Source organism: Sus scrofa, chromosome 1 (assembly GCF_054392235.1).
Source record: "Sus scrofa isolate SSC_HxYL_T2T_F1_AM1 chromosome 1, Sscrofa_HxYL_maternal_Yorkshire_Landrace_v2.0, whole genome shotgun sequence".
NCBI classification, from domain to species: domain Eukaryota; kingdom Metazoa; phylum Chordata; class Mammalia; order Artiodactyla; family Suidae; genus Sus; species Sus scrofa.
Genome location: NC_139383.1, coordinates 145,661,458 through 145,678,893, shown reverse-complemented (window position 1 = coordinate 145,678,893; position 17,436 = coordinate 145,661,458). Strand labels below are relative to the sequence as shown.

Below are 17,436 nucleotides of genomic sequence, written 5' to 3'. Positions count from 1 at the left end.
TTCTATTTCCTCTTCCAAAGTTTACAGTTGGCTTGTGGTTATCTGCTCAATGCAGGAACAGGATCACTACTTCCCTGAAGACAGACCTTCAAAAGCAGAGCAGATACTGTTGAAATCAGTGTTGGGTCTATTCACCTATCACAGGTAGACATATCTTGTGGCTTGCCTTGCTTGTCTTGGTAAAATACTTTTTGAAATCTACAAGAAATTTCATTATTAAGAAAAAATAACATAAATAGGTAAAAGTACCTTACCAGAGGTCATGTGCCTTAGAATAAGGCTTAACAGTTTTCAGAGATATTGTCTTTTCTTATCCTTTCATCTTGGTGATAAAAGGATAGGAACAAAAAATTAGAGATGTTTTATTGTTGTTTTGTTGTTGTGAAGTTATACAGACTCATTGCCAAAAATAAATCAGATAATTCAATAGAGCACAAAGAGTTAAAAGAACATAGAAATAATCCACTGTTCAGTATTGAAATTTTCAAGTATTTCCGTATCTGTTTTAACATACTCAAAAAATGATCATCATGTCTTATTGCCTCCTTTTATCAGGATATCCTTAATCAACTATAATTTTTAAAATGTAAAAAGAAAATGCAACTGAAAAAAGATATCCTTAACATCTTACAACATTAGAACATATGGACCTACTTTAATCTTTTAAAAAATTTCTTTATAGTATTCCACAATATAAAAGTACCTGAATTACTTTAACCAGTTCTTTACTGATGGACACTGAGACTGTTTTTAACATTTTTTACAATAAATTACTCATCTATTCATCTTTCATCACTTGTTTGATTATTTTCTTAGGATGTATTCCAAGATTCTGGATTAAAAGGTTTTTGCACTTTTGAACTCCTGTGTTAACTACAGCTAAGTTCCCTTCCAGAAAGGTTTTTAGGGAATGAAATTACTTTTCACTTTTTCATGAACTGTGACATAGAGAGATGCAAAGGCTTTCTGAGGACAGTTCAATTACTCACTGAGGTACCAGCATATCCATTTGTTAAAAATGTAACTGTGATGTTTTAGAGCTGAAGATAGCTACTGAAATCACTTCATCTAAGTCTACTTTGTTATAGGCAAGTTGAGGAAGGAAGTTGTGTAACTGCTTTTTTTAAGTTTTATAAAAGTACAGTTAATTTACAACATTGTGATTCCCACTGTACAGCAAAGTGATTTGGTTATACATATACACACATCCGTCCTTTTTCAGATTCTTTTCCTATATAGATGATCACAGAACACTGGACAGAGTTCCCTGTGTTATACAGCAGGTTACCAATGGCTAATCGTTCCATAAGGAAGGTGTGTGCTTTCTGAATTAAAGAGCTTCTCTCTTCAGTCCTTCCTTGAGTTGGAGAGTGGTGTCTGCAGCTTGACACAGAGCCATCCTGCCCTTCCAGTGCTGCAAGCTCTAGATTCTTTTTAAAAAGGGTCTCACATGCACCTGTATGTTCACTGAAGCACTATTCACAATAGCCAAGACATGGAAACCATCTAAATGTCCATCAACAGATGAATGGATTAAGAAGATGTGGTATATATACACAATGGAATATTACTCAGCCACAAAAAAAGAACAAAACCATGCCATTTGCAGCAACATGGATGGAACTAGAGACTCTCATACTAAGTGAAGTAAGTCAGAAAGAGAAAGACATACCATATGATATCACTTATATCTGGAATCTAATATGTGGCACAAATGAGCCTTTTCACAGAAAAGAAAATCACGCACATGGAGAACAGACTTATGGTTGCCGAGGGGGAGGGGGGAGGGAGTGGGATGGACTGGGAATTTGAGGTTAATAGGTGCAAACTACTGCCTTTGGAATGGATTAGCAGTGAGATCCTGCTGTACAGCACTGGGAACTATAGCTAGTCACTTATGATGGAGCATGATAATATGAGAAAAAAGAATGTATACATGTATGTGTAGCTGAGTCACCTTGATGTATAGTAGAAAATTGATAGACCACTGTAAACCAGATATAATGGGAAAAAATAAAAATCATTATATAAAAAAAATAAAATTTAAAAAGTGTGTCTATTTTCGTGGTCATCAGTCCTTTCTACCACAATTCTAGCCCACCTCACTATGTATCATCTCACCAGGAGTTAGCGTACAGACAGGATCTCAGACCCAGTGTCTTGAAACAAACAAAAACTTAAGATGAAAATGGCTCCCTTTAAGTCTCTTCCAGACCTGAGATTCAGAGATGCTCTTTTGACATTCTACTCCTTGAATCCTGCGTGGTTAGTTCCCAGGCCCTTCCTGATGACCACTAGGCGTCAGACTTTTCCATCTCTCCTCCAACTGTGCTGCTCACCCGGTAATTAACTCATTTGCTCAGAGCCATTGGCTCTTATCTAAGGGGGCTCCTTTGTCATCATGTGAACATGGTCATTATGATGCAGAATCCTAGCAGATCTCAACAGGACTTCTTAAGTGTGACTGTCTCCTAGCTACTAGCGTTTCAGCAGAACTCTTCATTGCAAAGCCCAAGCCCTAAACCCAGGGAAGTGGAAGAAATACCAACAACTAAGCTTTTCCCTTCCCAAATGAAGCCACAGAACGCCACTACTTTTCACAACATAAGTACCTGTACCCTTATTGCTAATAGGGTGCTGGTGTATTCTAAGCACCACCCCTCATTCATCTCATGTATCCATTTTTTTAAAATTAAAGCATAGTTGATTTATAGCGTTGTGTCAATTTCTTTTTCATCTTAAAGATGACAAAATGCTGAAGCAGTCAAGAGCAGGCTCTGAATGATGTACGTATAGTGGGTTTAAATGTAATAGCTTATCATCCACCAAGCACTTCAATGTCCAGGCTCACAGGGCACTGCATTCACTTCAAGTCCAAAAAAGTGTACTTTCACTCAGCCAGTCATTCAATTACTCAACAAGTACTTGTTCAACTTCTCACAGGTGCTGAGGTCCCAGTGAAGAAGAAAACAACAATGGCGTAAACCTGCAGTATAGCTCATGTAAAAAGACCAATTCTGGGCTGCTTGATCCCTCCTGACTTAGAAGAGGCTGCGGAAGTGGGACTGGAGCTATGGCCATGTCTCCCAGCCAAAGTAACTTTCCCCTGGCAACCCATGTTACCTTGAAGCATCTTAATGTCACAGCCTCAGCACCTCCTCCCTTGCTTCTCTCCCTGCGTGACAGTGTCCCTGAGAGAAAGAAAACCCTTATCTCAGTCACGGGGGAACTGACACAGAAGAGCGCAAGAGGTTTTCTCACGGAGCTTAAAAGGGAACAAGGGCCAAAGCAGCATTATGGGCTTCGTGAGCTACATCATAGGGGACCCCATGAGAATGGTTTTCACTCAAGACACGGGTGATGATAACACCAGGTATGGGGTCTTACTGAGAGCAGCTCTCTTTTTTTTTTAGGGCCAAACCCAAGGCATATGGAAGTTCCCAGGCTAGGGTTGAATTGGAGCTATAGCTGCCGGCCTATACCACAGCCACAGCAACATCAGATCTGAGCCTCATCTGTGACCTACACCACAGCCCATGGCAACGCCAGATCCTTAACCCACTGAGCAGGGCCAGGAACAGAATCTGCATCTTTGTGGATCCTAGTCAATTTCATTACCACTGAGCCACCATGGGAACTCCCAGCTCTCTCTTAATATTAGGAATATTACATCCCTCTCTTAATTTTAGGAAACTTACGAGTGAAAACAGAAGGATTCATTTTTGTGAACTCGTCTCTATGGAACACAGCAAGCTACCTATATTGCCTCCGAGGAGAAAATGCTCATCCTGGAGACATCTTCTCACCTTCCTCTCCTGAAGGAAGAGGCACTGTTCCTTGACAGGCACTGACTCACCAGTGCAAACGCATCAGTTGTGATTTCCTGCCACATACGTCTATCTTTGCAGAACTTCTCAGAACAAAATAGCAGCCCAGTCCCAGCAACTGAGATTCACTTAGATCTACTTGAATTTGACCAAGAAATTATCATTACAATTCTTGTAATGTGTCTCCCCAGATAACTGGGCATTCCCCATGTGTTTATTTTGAACTTTGCTTAATACTTCCAGAATAAAAAATGTCTCTGAATGTCTGTAAAATAATGAGACATGCCTTCTCCCTCTTCCTTGCCAGAAGCACACATTTTCTCCAAATAAGTCAGAATTGCTCTTTTTTTCCCCTGCACTTTACTTGGAATTGGTTTTTAAAAAGTATTATTTCTGAAACAAATAAACATGATCACAACAACAAGGACGATAAAACATACCATCAGTATCTTCACAGTTCATGAGTCTCAGCCCTTCCTTTTCAATCCACATTGGCAGACTCCAAGCAACCCCATTTTAGAATCCTCTCCCCCTTCCTGTGAAATGCTTGGAGTGACTCTGGGAGCCACATTTCTTTCCCTTTCCACAGCTCCTAAAAAAAGGGATGTGACAGCGTGGACTCACCTATCCAAACCAATGCCAGGGCAGTGCCTCACCTACCAGCCTTGCAGCAGGGCCGGCTCCCTCAGGTCAATTCAGCTCTCGCCACGGGAATCATCAGAAAAATTGAACCGGGCAGCTCCATCCTTGAATAGCCGTTCCACACATGTGAAGATATTTTCTGAATAAGCATTCAGCATCCACATGAGCCTCAGCTGAAAAATGAGACACAGGCATTTCCTTGAGAGCAGGGTAAGGGATGGCTTTAGAAGGCCCAGGAAGAAGGCAGTTCTAACGTCAGGTAGATACTTTAAAAACGTGAGCAATGAGGGGGTTGTGTTGTGCTCAGCAGTAACAAACCCGACTAGTATCCACAAGGATGCAGGTTTGATCCCTGGCCTTGCTCAGTGGGTTAAGGATCTGGCATTGCCATGAGCTGTGGTGTAGGTCGCAAACAAGGCTTGGATCTGGCATTGCTGTGGTTGTGGTGTAAGCTGGCAGCTGCAGCTCCAATTTGACCTCTAGCCTGGGAACTTCCATATGCCGCATGTGCAGCCCTAAAAGGCAAAAAAAATAAAAAAATAAGGAGCATTGAGAATCACATATTGCCCAGGAAAGATGGAAGGTCTGGAGATGGGAACTTTTGTCCTTACTTAGGACATTAAAAAGCTGGCCTAGGAGCAGAGTTTTCAGAACATGCTCCCACCCAGGACCCACATTTCCTACATCTTTCCCACTTCTGTTAAGAAGGTAAGATGAGTTCCTGTAGTGGCTCAGCAGTTAACAAACCTGACTAGTATCCATGAGGACGTGAGTTTGATTCCTGGCCTAGCTCAGTGGGTTAAGGATCCGGTGTTACCTTGAGCTGTGGTGTAGGCCACAGACACAGCTCAGACCCCATGTTGCCACGGCTATTGCGTAGGCTGGTGGCTACAGCTCTGATTGGACCCCTAGCCTGGGAATCTCCATGTGCCACAGGTACAGCCCTTAAAAAAAAAAAAAAAAAAAAAAGGTAAGATGGGCGCCTATGAATCTACTAGGTACCCAGAAATCAACTCAGACTATTGCTTGCCTTAGCTTGTTGGCTCCCTGTGACTTTACAGGGTCCAAAACTTAAACATCTTAGCACAATTAACTAATAGAAGTAGTTCATAGAATAAAAGAAATAAACATTTTATGACAGCTCTTTAATTGCCGCTGGATAATGTTTATTGAGAGTTCCCCCAGGTGTTCAGGGAAGTGTATTAATTCATTCTGGCTTTCAACAGGCATGTACATCACTGTAATCAGTACACCTCTGTACTGGCACTGGGGGAATAAAAAGAATCACAGCATACGGGGAAACCAGTCTAGTACAGACTATATCACACTGTGAGCTCCACAATCTAGTATATGCCACATCACACTGTAAGCACTTTGTTGTATAATTATACAAACTACAAGTACACTGCATTGTAAATAATGCACATCTACCATTCAAAACAATACCTAAGCAAGACCAGTTAGGTGATATAGAAAGTGTGAGAAGTATGTGTATATATGTGTGTGGAAAACATCTGGAAGTGGAAACAGCAAAATGTTCTACTGAGATGAAATTATCTTTTGGAAATAAGGGTATGAATAATTTTTATTTTATGTTTCTATTTTAAAAGTTTGTCTGGAGTTCCTGTCATGGCTCAGTGGTTAACGAATCCGACTAGGAACCATGAGGTTACGGGTTTGATCCCTGGCCTTGCTCAGTGGGTTGGGGATCCAGTGTTTCTGTGAGCTGTGGTGTGGGTGGCAGACATGGCTCGGATCGCACATTGCTACGGCTGTGGCGTAGGCCAGTGGCTACAGGTCTGATTCTGCTCCTAGCTTGGGAACCTCCGTGTGCCACGGGAGCGGCCCGAGAAAAGGCAAAAAGACTAAATAAATAAATAAATAAATAAAAGTTGGTCTACAATGAATATGTAATCCTTGCGCAAATTATGTTTGGTTTTTTTTTGGGGGGGGGGGGTGGCCACACCCACCTCAGGCAGAAGTTACCAGGCCAGAGATCAAACCCATGCTACAGCAGTGGCAATACCAGATCTTTAGCCCTTTGAGCCACCAAGGAACTCCCACAAGCGTGTTTTCAAGCTCAAATTTAAAAATGGAAACAGACAATGAGGTCCTGCTGTATAGAACATGCTGTGATGGAACATGATGAAAGATAATATAAGAAAGAGAGTGTGTATAGATGTATGCCTGGGTCACTTTGCTGTACAGCAGAAACTGACAGAACAATGTAAATCAACTATAATAAATAAATAACTAAATAAAAACAAAACCAAAGAATTTGAACGTGCTTTCTTATAGCTGGAGCAATGAGGAAAGCTTTGTGAGAAAAGGAGACATGAACTTACCTTTGAAGCTAGGGCGGACTTCAGAAGATAAACAAGGAGTTGGGAAATTGGGTGAGTGTGGACTGGGAAAGGAGAATCTGTATTTGGAAACTGTAAAGTCTCTCAGTTTGACAGCAGCATATCACATAACAATAAGGATGAGACTGACTTTCAGATGCAGGTACAAAAGTACCCTCCTTATGGTGCAGGCACAGGTGAAAAGCATGCATCACTCAATTGCTGATGGACCAGACTATGTGGAAGGACGCACAGGGGTGGGAGCCAAGCTGTTCAGGTGACATGAAAACATCAGAAGAGACAGGGGTCCTGTCTTTCAGATCTGAAGGGAATGTCCTCACTGGGTCACAGCATCAAGTGCTCCAACCTGGGGGAAGGACAATTTGCCCTCGATGGCTAGAGTGTTCTAAACGATGAACCGTGCAAGGCCTCTGGCACATTCAGCAGATGGAAGCAGAGGAGGTGGGAGGGGATTTTGGAAAACTCACTGTTATTGCGGTAGTTTGATATTAATTGTTCCTATGAAGCATTTACAAGCTAGACTCCATACACATCACAACTCGGAGATGCAGACAAGCTGTGCTCTCCTCGCTGGAAAGAGTCATGGCCTTCATGCAGCCTCACTCAGAGATTATAAAATATATATTGCAATGCACTACTGGTTAAAACTAAAATGCCTAAGCTTTTCAAAAATCATCACATTCACGTTCATGTCACATTATGTGAATCCAGCTGCAATTTCCCATTGCCTTCCATCCCAATTTCACTATTATTTTCCCACTTCACTTCATGATAAAGTCCTGAAACCTAGTGTCTTTTCTGTTTACTCCAATGCCTTTTTTTTTCCCCCAGGGCCGCACCTGCGGCATATGGAAGTTCCCAGGCTAAGGGTCGAAACAGCTACAGCTGCTGGCCTACACCCCAGCCACGGCAACATCAGATCCGAGCCTCATCTGCAGCCTACACCACAGCTCATGGCAATGCCAGATCCTTAACCCACTGAGTGAGGCCAGAGATGGAACCCGTAACCTCATGGTTCTTAGTCTGATTCGTTTCTGCTGCACCACGACGGGAAAGCCTCCAATGTCTTTTCTGTTTACTCCATTCCTTACGTCTATGACCAGTTGTCATTTACAGTAACAAATACTAAGCCTGTGAATTTGTTGGCAACCAGAATAATTACCTCTTTCATACTCAATTAATACCCATTTAATGCTTAATAAACTTCGTCAAACAAAAACAGCACGGCTATACTTGCAACCACACATGGACATGAGGTGTCCAAGTAAAAGGTATTCCTTGATGCACTGTCTTGACCACGTTCATATGACAATTGCACATGAGACAGGACCAGACACAGCACTCACCTGGGGAAGCATGTGAGCAGTGTCTGAACCTGCACCTTCTGCCATGCAGGTGCTGGGGGACCCAAGCTGTGCCGTAAGTAAGATGGGCTTACTTACTGTGCAACCAGGATAAGGACCTAGAAAGAAATGTAAATACAGTTCTGGGTTTTCTGGATAAATACCAAAGAGCAGGAGCTCAGCGAGGGTGTTAGCTAGGTGTAGCTAGATATGGCTATCTCCAGCTGTTTTGCTCAACAAGCTGAAAGAATGGATCTGTTTGTTCCTTAGAACCAACAGTGACTTCCTAGCAACTTCCTGACAGCTTGGGTTTCCCAAGTGAAGCCAGAGAATTGCACTGCCTCTCACCGCACTGCAGTGCTATCTGCACCCTCGTTGCTAAGAGGGTGCTAGTATGGGTGGCCCTGAGCACCACCCTTTATCCATTTAAGAATGATACCTAATGAGGTACCACCTCACACCAGTCAGAATGACCATCATTAATAAGTCTACAAATAACAAATGCTGGAGAGGGTGTAGAGAAAAGAGAACCATCATATACTGTTGGTGGGAATGTAAAGTGATACAACCACCATGGAAAACATATGAAAGTTTCTCACAAAACTAAATATAGAGCTACCATATGATCCAGTAATCCCACTGCTGGGCATATATTGGACAAAACTATAATTCAAAAAGATAAATGCACCCCTCTGTTCATTGCAGCACCATCCACAACAGCCAAGACATGGAAACAAGCCTAAATGTCCATCAACAGATGAACGGATTAAGAAGATGTACATATACATAATGGAATAATATTCAGCCACAAAAAAGAATGAAATAGGAGTTCCTGCTATGGTGCAGTGGGAGCACAGCAATGCAGGTTCAACTCCCAGCCTGGCAGAGTGGGTTAAGGATCTGGCATTGCTGCAGCTATGCCTTAGGTCGCAACTGCCTCTCGGATCTGATCCCTGGCCCGGGAACTCCATATGCTGTGGGGTGACCAAAAAAGAAAAAAAAAAAAGAATGAAATAATATCATTTGCAGCAACATGGATCCAACTCATACTAAGTGAAGTCAGAAAGAGAAAGACAAATACCATAAGATATCATTTATATGTAGAATCTACAATACGGCACAAATGAACCTATCTACAAAACAGAAACAGACACACAGACATGGAAAACAGACTTGTGGTTCCCAAGGGAGAAGGGGATGGGGTGGACTGGGAGTTTGAAGTTAATAGATACAAACTTAAATTCAGAATGGATAGACAATAAGGTCCTGCTGTATAGCACAGGGAGCTATATCCAATCTCCTGTGATAGACCATGATGGAAGATAATATTTTTAAAAAAGAATGTATACACACACACACACAAATATATATGTATGTATGTATGACTGAGTCACTTTGCTCTACAGCATAAATTGGCACAACATTGTAAATCAAGGAGTTTCGATTGTGGCTCAGCAGGTTAAGAATCCAACATGGTGTCTGTGAGGATGCGAGTTCGACTTCTGGCCTCTCAGTGGGTTAAGGATCCAGTGTTGCCTCAAGCTTTGGTGTCGGTCACAGATGCAGCTTGGATTCTGTGTTGTCACTGTGGCTATGGCTGGGGCTTAGGCTGGCAGCTGCAGCTCCGATTCGACCACTTGCCCAGGAATTTCCATACTGCTGAGGTACTGCCATAAAAAGAAAAAAAATACATTGTAAATCAACTATACTTTAATTAAATAAATAAAATTTCAAGTGGTTAAAAAAAAAAAAAGGATTGATACAATCCCAAAGCAGCCAATGCCAGTCTCTAAGATCTGTACATACAAGGAGTTGAAATATAATAACGTGATCAACCAAGCACTTCCTGAGTGGCAGGTGATATAGGGCACTACCTATGAAGTCCTGCAAAAGCTATTTTCATTCAGCCACTCGTTCATTTATTCAACAAGTACTTGTTGAACTTCTTCCAGGAGCTGAGGTCCCAGTGAAAGAAAGCAACACAGAGTACACACACCTGCAGTACAGCTTGCAAATCTAAGACTACTTCACACCACACCCAACTCCAGGCTGCTTGATCCCCCCTACCTTAGCAGTAGCTGCAGAGGTGGCATTAAAGGTATGGCCATGTCTCCCAGCTGAAGTAACGTTCCCCTGGCAACCCATGTCACCTTCTTGGAAGGCCTCAGTGTCAAAGTCTTGGCACTTTATTCTCTCCCTACCCGACAGCATCCCTGAGAGGGGCGACTGAAAAAAACAAAAACAAAAACAAAACAAAACAAAAACCACTCATCTCAGACATGGGGGAACCAGACAGAAAAGTGGAAGAGGTTTTCTCAAGTGGTATAGAAGGACAGAGTCCCAACCAGCATTCGAGCTTTGTGAGCTGCATCATAGGGGACTCCATGAAAATGGTTTCCAGCCAAGACGTAGATAATAATAGCAATCAATGCTTCTCAAGTTCCGCCATCTCAGCAATGTTAGAGAAATATCAATTATATGGGAAGGAAAGTGAAGGACAGTCAAGTTAACCAGACAGCATCCATCTACCAAAAAGAATCCGTCATTGTGTGAGCTCATTCCAAAAACTCTGGGGCAAAGGAATTTGAATTAAATTGCAGAGAAGGTGGTAAAGGCTGCATCCACCAAAATGTCTCCAAGGAACTTGGTGGTTTTTAGACCAACACTGAATAAAACATGTTCAGTAACACAAATGAACTCCTCCCTTAAATTTTGTTGCCCAGTATCTTAAGACCCTCCCCTGGCTTTGGCCGAGTATAAAAATCAGCTCTAGGAGTTCCCTGGTGGCTCAGTGTGTTAAGAATCCAGGACTGTCACTGCTGTGACTCTGGTCACTGCTGTGGTGTGGATTCAATCCCTGGGCTGGGAACTTTTGCATGCTGTGGGTATAGCAAAATGAATAAATAAATAAATAGGTAAAAAATAAAAATAAAAACCAGCTCTAACCTGAAAAGCTAGAAATGCATGATGATCGTTTCTGAGGACTGTGCTCTTTGTGCATGGGCGGGGGTGGGGGGAGGGGAGCCATGTGTATGAACCAGCACATGTTTCCTCACGACTGAACTGTTTCTGCAGCTTGAGAGGCGCAGAGCTGGTGAACAGACGTGCCCTCGCTGCCTCCAGCCATCTCTGCCCTGTCCAGCTGCCAGGATGGCTTGGACAGAGACTGGAAAGTACATGGTGTTTCCTGCCCTTCAGCTCTCCCTGGTGACCACACTATCCCCTGTCTTTCAGAACAAGACCCTGCTGCTCCTCAGGCAGGAACCCCGCAGACCTGGCACATCACGTCTGCTGTCCTCATGTGCAGGTCGCTGTGAGCAGTGGACCTACACACGTCTCCCCTTGAATGTGGCATGTTGAACCATTTGCTTTAGACAGACCAGGAACAACAGTAACAGGACAGGCAGGACTAGGTGAATTTTCCTATTAGGAAAGAGTTTAAAAAGAACAGAAATGGGGTACACAGAACAGATGTGCCAGAAACCCTGAAAAGGTTTATCAGACAGCTTGTTCCTAAAAGTATGTCCAATATTTACCAATAAACATGTTCAGAGTTGTGCAAACATCACTTGGGAAAGAATAAAGCAATATGGACCTGAATCTAGTTTGTGAAAACACCAAATTTCATTAGGATGGCCAAGCAGTGGCTTTGTAAGTGATGAGACTAGCATATGACAGTTATGGCATTTTCAAGGTCACAGGAAAGTGCCCCCCTTTTCAGAACAATCACACCCCTCTTCCCCCATCCCCATCCCAAGACCCCACTATTCCAGCATTAGAGATGGAGTTCTTCCAAGTTTCACCTTTTCCAGGCTTCTCCTTCAGCATGTAAGGACCTTTAAAGGGGTCCCCTGCAACTCTTAATATCTTACTGGTCATGACCTTCTCAGCCTGCTTTCAGTCCTGATTCCAGAGCAGAGCTCTGGGTCTTTGGAAAAGGGTGATGGTTAGGATAAGTGAAGGGGGACAAAAGCCCCAGAAAGGGAACTGGGAACAGCAGTCCCTGCTCCATGCAAGGCAGTCCCAAGCTAAAACACACATGAATCCCCAAAACCAGCTAATGAAATGCCCCTTTGTAAGTACAAGGCCTTGTTTTCACAGCAAGTCTTTGAATACTTGATTCTGACAATTCCTCTAAATTTCTCTAAAGTGTTATTAGAACGTAGAATAAACTCAAAGAACTGGTGTTTCAATGAGGTCTATATCTCGTGTGTGTGTGTGTGTGTGTGTGTGTGTGTGTGTGTGTGTGTGTGTGTACACTTCTCCACAGCCCCTGAAATAAACGGGGCTAAGCTTGGCAAGAGTTAATTTACTATAAATAAATATGCTAAGCAATGTGTTACTTACCAGACTCTTCACCATAAATGTCCTATGTGAAAACTGACCCCTGTTTGACACCTCAGCTATTTTAAAGCTACACATACAAATTCCTCAGCTCCGCTAATCTGTAAAGTCTAAAATGTCCTTGCTTCTAGGCTCTGTGGGACTCTTCTGACAAGTAAGGTTGGTGTCAGGGAATAATTAGGTTCTGTTGGAGAGGGGGAGGAAAATGTCAAGAGCTTATTATTTCTGGTCACCTTGTTAAGACATTTATATTGAAATGCTGCAGACAACACAGACATGCCGAATATTCAAGTCAATGAGAATAATTGCACTGGCTAAAGAGAAATTAATTCATTTCACTTCAAAGCAACTAACGGTTTATTTTTGGATCATGGACTCTAAGTAAAACAGGAGTATATCAGATTTATCGCTCCATAATGGACTGAGCAAAAAGGCTAGGTCTCACTGTCTTAAACTGGCTATCAGACATAGGTGAAATATTTACATCAGTAACATCCATTACCCCATTCCTTGACAGAAGGCTATAGATCTTATACATATTCTTTTTTCATATAATTTTTTTTAATTGGTTGTACCCACAGCATGCAGAAATTCCCAGGCCAGAGGTTGAACCTGAGCCACAGCAGTGACAACACTGGTTCCTTAATCCATCAATCCATGACGGAACTCTAAGGTCCTATAGATATTCTTCAGTCTGTAGCTCTTAATCCATCCCCCTGAGATCCAAATACATAAACCATTAAGAAGAGGTTCATAGCAGATGTAATTTTGTCAGAATGAATAAAGACTAGTTTGTAATTCACCATCCTGTTGAACACAATATGACCCTCAAGAGAAACCATAATTTCTGCTTCAGACAAGTGCAGAATAATTGAAAATGTCCATATCCAAATCCCAAAGTGGTCAGCTCTTAGATAAATTTAACTTAATAAAATGACAACATATTCATTTTTACATCAAGACTAGAGTGGTGGAAATATGGAGAGAGCTAAATCTCTAAGAAACCTGAGCCAACAAGAAGCCTCAAGTACAGATGTCTATGAATGATAATCCTGGGCTCTTACAAAGACTCACCTGATCAGTTGGCAGGAAAGGGTATAAGGTGTGAGGCTGTGCGAGCTACTTCATTACACTGTCTGTCATCACTGGGGGAGGCAGTGCCTATGGGGTGCTCAGCCATGAAGGTGAATATATCTCAGCCTGAATCAGTGAAAAAACTTAGCCCAAAGATATGAAATGGAGACATGAAATTACAACATGTGTATCCAAATGTACCTCTAAAGGCTTGACTGCACTCCTCCACACTTCTTGCTTTTGTACACAGCCAAGGAATTTTACTAACATTTTCTCTCTCCCACCTCACTGCCACACCAATTATTCTTTGTGTAGCTGAATAAGTGATCAGACTCACAGTCCCTGATTTACATTTGGAGATATCAAGAAACAAAGAGGTTAAATTATTTGCTCAAGGTCACCAACAGCAGAGTTGGATTTAGAAACTACACTTCTGGATTCTCTGGGCACTGCCTCTCCTCATTGAGCACAAATGTCAAATGTTTTTAGTTGAATCCATTTTTATTTGGGGTTTGTGTCTGAGTGCAAAGTGCACACGGGGACTGTATCTCTCAGCTCCATGGCTGAAAGCAGCAGCTTGCTATTTCTAGCAGGCAGTTCCAGCCCCTTCTGGAACAGGGCTCTACGGGGCCCCGGGCCTGGCTTCAGAAGCTGGTCCCAGCACACACGAGTGGTGTGGATGTACATCAAGCTGATCCTGGACCCTAAATGTGTCCAGGATCCCTGTGAGGGTAGCATCTTTATATATGGTCCTATACAAAGCAGCAGAAGTCACGCAGCTGAGATCTGGTTCCCATTCCCCAGCTGCTTCCTAGGAGCTGCCCTGCCCTTGTCCCTGCAGAGGCCCCCTGGGGAGGCTTCAAAAGCAAGGCTTTGGCTGACAAGGAATCGACTTGTCACCCGCTGCGTTTGGACCTACTCAGCAGAATGTGCCTTCCCAAGGTGGCACAGAGGGTACAACACTTTATGCACAGTGACTCATCTGTAATCTCTAGCTAACAGGGAATTTAAGCAAAATCCGCTTTAGAAGCCCAAAGTGTGTGAAACTGGAGGTCAGTCTGGGGCAGAAACCACTCACGTCAGTGGGAGGGCTGGGGCCAAAGCCTAAACTTTTTCCAGCGGCATCTGATGCGCGCTCATAATCTTCAAGCCTTTGGCTCATCGCGCTCTACTGCCCTTTTCAGCCACCATTTTAATCATTGGCCTTGTAGCTTTTCATTTCTGTTGCCCAGTGTCACTCAACTCCTTCCCCAGCCTCCTGAGCCAAGGCCAAAGGTTGTTTAAGGTCCTTGGAGATTCACTTTAGTCTCCCACAAGGTGAACTGCTGTTTTCTGATGAAGCCTCACACCCCCAACGAGCCTGTGAAAATATTCCACACAAAAATAGCCTCATGCTCACTGTGTGAGACTCAAGAGTTTTCACGTCCTCAGCCCCAAATCACTCCCCTCTAGTTCTCCTCCAAGCTTACAAGATGTAATCCATGGTTTCTGGACCTTTCCAAAGAATTTTCTGAGGTGAAGGTTTTTTTTTTTTTTTTTTTTTTTTTTTTTTTTTTTTTAACAATGTCTCCTAAGACTCACAACTGGTTTGGAACACTTACTAAAAACTACACACTGGCTCTTTTTCCTCATTGACTCTGGATGGGTGGTAAGGTGGTCAAAAAGATGAGAGCACACCCCTCTGAAAGGGTGTATTTACAGTGAGTGGCAGGATACACAGCTCAACCTCTTCCTCCGAAGGCTGGTTGCTTAAGGGGAGATTGGCATCAGTGACTCTTGAATGGAGCCTCACGTTTACCCGAGGCTGAACTGAAAACTTTGGAGTACCTGCCCTCCTGACTCTATCTCCGAATAGTCTTCCAAACATAGGATGACCTGAGGTAGGTCCCTGAGGAGCTCTCACAGGTTAACCCTGATTTTTCCTAAACTTCAGAACTAATTCACCAACTAAACTACAGAACCAGTACCAGCCATCACTCCGTTGCAGCCTTTCCAAGTGACTTGTTTGGGCTCCCTTCAGGCTTACCACTGGTAGAAAACATTATCTTCTCTGAAGTCAGGAGGTTAAGGGTCCCAGAGTTTATTTGGGGGATATTCTATTTTCTGGCCCAAAACATATTCTTTCATTCTGTGTAGGTAAATTGAAGCTGTCTATAAGAGAGGTGACAGGGGCACTTATATATGAGGGAGAGGCTTTTTCTTAGAGTAAAAAATATACATCAGTGTGTGTAAAATGAAGTAGGAAGATAATAATAATCATAAATAAAAGCCAGAATTACATAGCTTCTATATATCTGGGAAAGTTTGTCTGTGTGTGTTTTGTTGTGGTAAAACACTCAGAAAATTTACCATTTAAGCCATATTTAAGGGTAGCATCTAGTGTCATTAAATCCATTCACATTTTGTGCAACCATCACCACCATCCACCTCCAGGACTTTTTCACTTTTCCAAACCAAAACTCTGTACCCATTAAATAACCTGCATTGCCCCCTCTCCTCCACCCCTGGCAACCACCCATCTACTTTCTGACTTTTTCTCTCTGTGAACTTGACTATTCTAGGTACCTCAGGTAACTGGACTTCTTCAGTCTCTGTCCTTTTGCGAAGTTAAGCACTTTATTAAACTAACTCGTTTAATCATAATACTAGTTCTATAAGGTAAGTAAAATGATTATCCCATTTTACAGACAAAGAAATTGAAATATAAATAGGTTTAGGGAGAGGGAGAAAATGTTCTGAGAGAAAGGAAGGATCTCCTTTAATTTGGTTCTCTGTCCCCAAGGGTCCACGAGGCCCTTCAAGCAAATGACCCTCTTGCTGGAGGTATGTCTGAACACCTGCCAACCCCATCTCTGATCCTCCAGAAGGTCTGAGCACCTGGACAGAGCACTCCCACTGCAGAGAAGAGGCAATGTGCTGAATGAGTTAAGTGCCCCCGTCCCCACCCTACCACCCTCCCAGCGCACCTCGCAGGCTGAGCTGGTGACCCAGGCAGGATCCGAGCCAAAGGACTAATCCATCACAAAATAGACGTTCTATTCTGGGCAGGCGGCAGGAGCAGATGCCTGGTGCCTGCACATCCATCGTGGGGGCAGCGTGCACAGGGAGGGGCCCACGACTCCCTTCTGCTGCCTGATGAGGAGAAAGGGGATGGACAGAGGCAGCCGGTTCCCTGTTGAAGCCTCAGGACTATCAAAACCAGACTTGTGGGCGCCAGTGGACTTTCCTAGGTGGGCCCTTTTGAGAAACCCACATCTCTTTCCTTGACTATGTTTAGAATCCATAGAGACCATCTCCATTGCCTCTCTTTCCTTACAAATCCAACCCACTCCCTACCTCCTGATCCACCCTCCTGCCTCCCTGCCACTCTACTTCCACTCCCATCACAGTGGATTTTTCTCCTAAATCCCCACAGGAGCCTCCCCAAGTCCAGACTCCAGGGTGGAACTGATGCCTGGGTGTACATCACCACCCCAGCCTTTAAATTAGAAAAAGGAAATCAAAATGCTGCTGCCACCCCCAGGCAGTCCCTTCTCAGGGCATTTCAGTGGCCTGAAGCCTACTTTTTGATGTGGAGCAGCACTTTTGGCTATGGCGAGTATGTCCTTCTGCCTCTTCCCTCCCATCATTAAATACATATATGTATTTAGGGCCACATCTGAGTCATATGGAAGTTCCCAGACTAGGGGTTGAATTAGGTCTGCAGTTGCCAACCTACACCACAGCCACAGCCACGTGGGATCCAAGATGCATCTATGTGCAACCTTTACTGCAGCTCATGGCAATGCCGGATCCTTAATCCACCGAGCAAAGCCAGGGATCGAACCCTCATCCTTGTGGATA

At 43.2% G+C, this 17,436-nt stretch overlaps 1 protein-coding gene across 11 annotated transcripts in view; it reads right to left on the bottom strand.

The window, feature by feature from the left end:
* ARHGAP11A (Rho GTPase activating protein 11A) overlaps window positions 1–4,609 on the bottom strand; it is a 144,212-nt gene extending 139,603 nt beyond the window's left edge. For 4 of the 11 annotated variants that reach the window (XM_084975348.1, XM_084975338.1, XM_084975265.1 and 1 more), the window contains exon 1: window positions 4,452–4,609. The gene's annotated coding sequence lies outside the window, so the exon portion shown is untranslated. Of the gene's footprint in view, window positions 1–3,123; window positions 3,192–4,267; window positions 4,413–4,451 lie in introns of those variants that run through there. The other 7 variants (XM_084975354.1, XM_084975274.1, XM_084975318.1 and 4 more) reach the window with 6 other exon arrangements.
* Between the last annotated feature and the right edge of the window lie 12,827 nt (window positions 4,610–17,436).